This window comes from Lycium barbarum, chromosome 7, assembly GCF_019175385.1.
Source record: "Lycium barbarum isolate Lr01 chromosome 7, ASM1917538v2, whole genome shotgun sequence".
In the NCBI taxonomy this organism is placed as follows: Eukaryota; Viridiplantae; Streptophyta; class Magnoliopsida; order Solanales; family Solanaceae; genus Lycium; species Lycium barbarum.
Window position 1 is genome coordinate 127,471,609 of NC_083343.1, and position 5,661 is coordinate 127,477,269.

Here is a 5,661-nt window from a genome sequence, read left to right on the forward strand (position 1 = left end):
TTTTATGATACTAAAGATCTTCCAAAACAAGCTGGTGGCGCTTACTACCTAGATTTTCAAGAGACAGCCTCCATAAGACATCTTGCAGTTTCTTTATTTAGATAGCTTTTATTTGCATCTTGTAAATAAGAGAAGTTGACTATAAGTGTGTATACTAATAGAATAAATCACCTTCTAAAAAAAAGGGGGAAACTGAGGCAAAATTGTCAACAACTGGATACACTTAAATATAAGGAGAATTGGAGAAATCATGGGTATTAAGTAGTTGACTTCATTGTGTTATATATGTAGGATTGACTCAACAATATACATGTTAGAATCTTATGTAAATATTTAGTTAGATGGTAACTAAATATTTACATAATATTCTAACAATACAATCATATTATTGACAGCTTTTCAGATGGAGAAAATTCTTTGGAAGCAACTATACGATTGCTTAGTTATTTTATTTTATTGATTTTTGTACTTAACCATTAACTGTAAATCTTATATATTGCTCATTTCCTCTTAATAAATTCTGTTTATTCTTGTTTAATGCAATTCTGTTGTTTTATAATCTCCCAGAGTTCCATCCATTCTTATTTGATTATTCGCTTAGCCCAATTTCCATATGTTTGAAGCCTTTAAGCCGAGAACATCGAACCATGAAGTCAAGAATCATCAATAAATATAGACAAAAATTGAAGCTTTTTCCATTGCTATAATTAGTATAAAATTTGAAGTATAATCATTCTTCAGAGAGATTTTCTATGCTGAGGTTCATGATTTTGCAGGAAGTTTCTCAAAATATGGAGAAAACCAATTTCAGAACAAGACCTCTCTTTTTCAGTTGCTCATTTCTTGACTTTCTATTGAGATTACTTAGCACAATTTGTGTCTGCAGTGCAACAGAGAGTGATTTTTATTGCTTGAAATCGATAAAAGATTCATTACAAGATCCTTTCAATTCTTTGGGCTCCTGGGATTTCAGAAATGCTATCGAAGGTTCCATCTGTCATTTTGCAGGAATTCAATGCTGGCATGATTATGATAATAAGGTGATGAACCTCAGACTTTCAAACTTAGGACTAATAGGTGAGTTTCCTCGAGGGATTCAAAATTGTACAAGCTTGACAGGTTTAGATCTTTCTAGCAACAAGTTGTATGGAACTATCCCTTCTGATATTTCAGTAATAGTTGAACATGTTACAACACTTGATCTCGAAAGTAACCTATTTTCTGGCAATATACCGCCTGATATAGCTAATTGTGCATACCTTAACTTTCTAATGTTGGACAACAATAATCTAAGAGGTGAAATTCCAAGCAGAATAGGATCTTTGCCTCGCCTTAAGATATTTAGTGTAGCCAACAATTACTTGACTGGGTCAGTGCCATCATTTGTTAACATCCAAATCACAGCTGACGGTTTTGCAAACAATTCTAGGCTTTGTTGGAAGCCCTTGAAAGAATGTGAGTATTCTGAGGACTTTGAGGATTCTTGGATATGGAAACATATTGATTATGCTTCATTCATCCAAGCATTTGTGGTCAGTTTAGTACTTTTCTATGCATTAGTTTTAGTATTTTGATTATTTCAATTTCCTACCAAGGCTATCAACAAGATAGTTTCATTGAACAAATGGAAGTGGGGAGAAAGGAACATTTAAGTCCACGAAGTGATTCACCAGGTGACGAGGAATTAAGCAGCCACCAGAAGGTAAATATTTTGCTAGCTTTTCAGCTTTTCCCCTCTGCACTGTTAGCTACATATTTGTTGCTGTAGTTCTAGTTTAGTGATTGGTCATTGCAAATCCATCATGATACATATACATTCTTGACTAGAGAACTGAATGGAGGTAAAACTTTTTATTCGATGATTGATGAGCATACATGTTATTTTAGCAATGCATCCAGACAAAAGAGGGGGTGAATTGTGTCTTCCCCAATTTTCCCGAGTTAAAGAACCTGATTCTTTAACATCAGTAAACTAGACACAAACTGAAAGTGAAGTGCGAAAATTAAAGTACACAAGCAGTTTTACGTGGAAAACTCCTTGCTCAAGGGAGCAGAAAACCACGACCTACCCTCATACGATTTACCTCAAGACTTCACTATCTCCAAGAGCAGTTTTAGGTTACAATTCTATAACCAAAGGGACTAAACCTAGTACCTTAACCCCTGCAATCAACTTTGAATGTAGCTACCCCTTTTAAGACTATACACCTAGTTTAGAAAGCTAAGCAAACTTCACCATTGATCAGCTACAACAATACTTCTGACAAGTAAAATAGGTTACAATTTAGAACCAAATACTCAAGCCTAACCAACTCAAGAACTAAGACAGCTTCTTCCTCTGGAACAAGTTTTTTAATTGATCAACTTGAATCCTTCACAATGACTGCTATTTGCCAAGAGTAATCTTAGTGTTTGTGTGAAATAGCACGAGCCTCAATAGCAGCAATACGGTGCTTTATATAGGAGTACCGTTGGCCGAATTCTTCTACACTTATTCCCCAAAACTGAAAGTATTTTTGTTAAGGAATCAATCCCACTTGGATTTGGTTTACTGATTTGCTTCGACCTCCACACGGTTTCTCCTATTTCCTAACCTTTTTCCTTTATGCAAGTGTAACAATATTTCCTTGTTGTTCACGTATTCCTTGATGCAATGCGTGTAGCCCATAAGTATAATTCTTCAAGAAATCCAACTTGCACTTGAAATCAGCTTCGCAGCTTCTAATCAACAGTCTTCTAAGAACCAGATTCTTTCGATATCTACATAATACTCTTGCAATCCATTTAGTAGCATAACCAGTATCTCCAAGAGACGCCGTTCTTTTTAGTTGTTTGTTAAGCATGAAAACCAATTTAAGCTCAGCTCAACAATACATGATAGCAACAAGCTTCTCAAGTTTCTGTTCTGTTTCTGTATGTTCAAATGATTCAACTTGCTGTTTTTCAGATATTAAAGCTGGAGAAGTTTGTTACTAGAATGAGTTTCATGGAGCTGAAAACAACGACTTTTGATTTCCGTGAAGAGTGTTTAGTAGGAATTGGAATGTTAGGAAATGTGTACAAAGCAATTCTACAAAATAGCTGGACGCTTGCAATCAAGAAGCTCAATGTTAGGGAAAATTTGGAGGACGAGTTTGTCTCTGAGATTACAACTCTCGGTGGTCTGAGGCATTGGAACCTATTACCTCTTATAGGTTTCTGTGTTGAAAGGGAAAAAAGACTTCTTGTTTACAAATACATGCATCATTGAAATCTTCATGAATGGCTGCACTCAAACAAGGATAAGGCCAAGATTTTGGACTTCCCTCTTAGAGTTAAAATTGCACTTGGGATAGAAAAAGGTCTGGCTTGGCTTCATTATAGGTATGAATTGCACGTTACTCAAGGAAGCATAAGCACACGGTGTATCTTGCTAGATCAAAATTTTGAACCGAAAATATCCAACTTTTGGGAAGCAAAATTTTGGAGTAAGAATGATATTGCATTAAGTTGGAGTCTTTTCCCAGTAGCTAGATATTCACGTTTAGGTTCTTACAAGAAAGACATCTACTGCTTTGGTGTTGTGCTTCTCGAGCTTGTAACAGGGAAGGAGCCACATGAATTGACCAGCTCAAGAAATCTATTTGATCACTCGCCTAGTCTACTTGATACAAATAGCGATTTGCTTGGGAAAGGAATCAATGATTTGAACCTCCAATTTCTAGAGTTAGCTTGTGACTGTGTGAAGTTTTTTCCTAATGAAAGGCCGACGATGTTGGCAGTGTATGAAAAACTCAAGACAATTTCTCAGGGTCGAAACGACCAGGTATAGGAAACTCCCTTATCAATTGCCATTTGAAGTCTGTAAGACTAGTACTATTATTGTTTATTTGGTTAGAGCACATCAATTTAATAGCATCAAAAAAGCTTTGTGTTTTTACATTGATAGCTTTTGCTGCAGCTGTAATATCTAAGACTTGCATATAATTTACAACATTGGAAAGCCATATTGATTGCATGCTTCTAAAAGAGCCTCAGCAGACTAATGCTGCACTTTATAGGCATTTTTCTGAGAGTTGTCTTCAGAAATTGGCCTAAAGTAGTTTCTCAGAACTTCAGTATTTTATCAAGTGCAAATATCTCATTTCAAACCATAACCATGATGTTCAAACCAACTACAACACCTGATCCCCCCTGCTGTTTCAATCTAAATTTGATCAGTTGTAATATTATATAGATGCTTATTAGATTGAGTCTATTCATTCTGTATACTAACTAAAGTCATTGCAATTATATTTCTCAGAACTTTTTTCTCTAGAGTAAGGTTTAGTGAGTCAGGAAGGCTACTTATTACTGACAATTTGAGGAAGATTAAGGTCATTAATTGTTAGGATTGCAAACAGGAATAATGCATTAGGCTACTTTCTAGATGCAAATGATGAATATCTAGCAAAGTCCAATTAAAAACAATGAACAACTCACAAGTTTTATGGTGTATTTGGAGCAAATGATGGATATCTAACAAATACAAAAGAAGATGTGTGAAGGAATATTTGGTAAATAATTTCTCTACTCTTAATCAGAAGTTCTTTCTAGTTCGATTACCGGAAATGAGGTCACTTTTGGTAAAGAGCACTAAAGATTTTACCATGAGAATTCAAATTGTTCGAGCTAGGTTGTGGATTCTAAACACTGAATGACAAAGAAAATGACATCAACAGATGATGTCATGTTCAAATGGTGCACTGTATCTTATTTCAGTTGTACTAAAAGGTGCACTTTTTGGTATACCAGGTCTCTCTTTTGGTGATGAAAAAGGAAAGGTCCTTTCTTTTGGTTAAGCTTAAGCAACTTGAAGCCCCAACTTGCATCTGTATATCCCTTTTTAGCATGTTTTAGAAAGAAGTCCAAGCTAAGACCTTTGGACTTTATTGACTTGACATGTTTTCTCTTCTTCCAAATGTAACTTGACGTGTTCAACGTCTATTCCCTGCCATCATAATTCATAAACTTTGTCGGTCCAACAAGTTCCATAGGAATAAAGTTATTTGTATTTCGTGTCTGAGTGGAATTTCGAGCCAAAATTGTAACGAGAAAGATATGAATGAGCCCAATTTCCAGTGAAGGGTATAAAATTAGATCATTTTATTTAATTTAGGAATAAAACGGAGGACAAAGTTAGTTCCATTCATCATCAAGGGGAATCTTGTTGTAAATAGTCTAAACATAATGTATTTCCTATATCACCAAATAAAAACACATAGTTAATTAGTTGAAGGTTAAATATGCTAATTTAGTCAACTACTACAAAAATCAGGAATAAGAACTTACCAGTTACCAATACACTATATGAACTAGATTAAAAGTACTCCCTCTGTCCCATATCAGTTGTTCTGTTTCGCTTTTTTAGGGTCAAGTTGACTAATCATCTGAGATAAATTGGATTAAATCAATTCGGTATTTTAAAATTTTAATTTAGATATTCAAAAACTACACGAAAAGTACTACAAATTTTAATTCTTCTCATATTAATACGGTGAAAAAATATATCTTAAAATGTTGATAAAAATTTATACAGTTTGACTTTTATAAAAGAAAAGTGGACAAGCAACTTGAAAACGGAGGGAGTAATTAACTTCCTACTTTTTTTATGCATGATATTCTTGTGTTTGCTTACGTGAA

The 5,661-nt window shown here is 34.6% G+C and overlaps 1 pseudogene; it reads left to right on the plus strand.

The window, feature by feature from the left end:
- The first annotated feature begins 791 nt into the window (after positions 1-791).
- On the plus strand, positions 792-4,820 carry LOC132601925 (probably inactive leucine-rich repeat receptor-like protein kinase At5g48380; annotated as a pseudogene).
- The last annotated feature ends 841 nt before the right edge of the window (positions 4,821-5,661 follow it).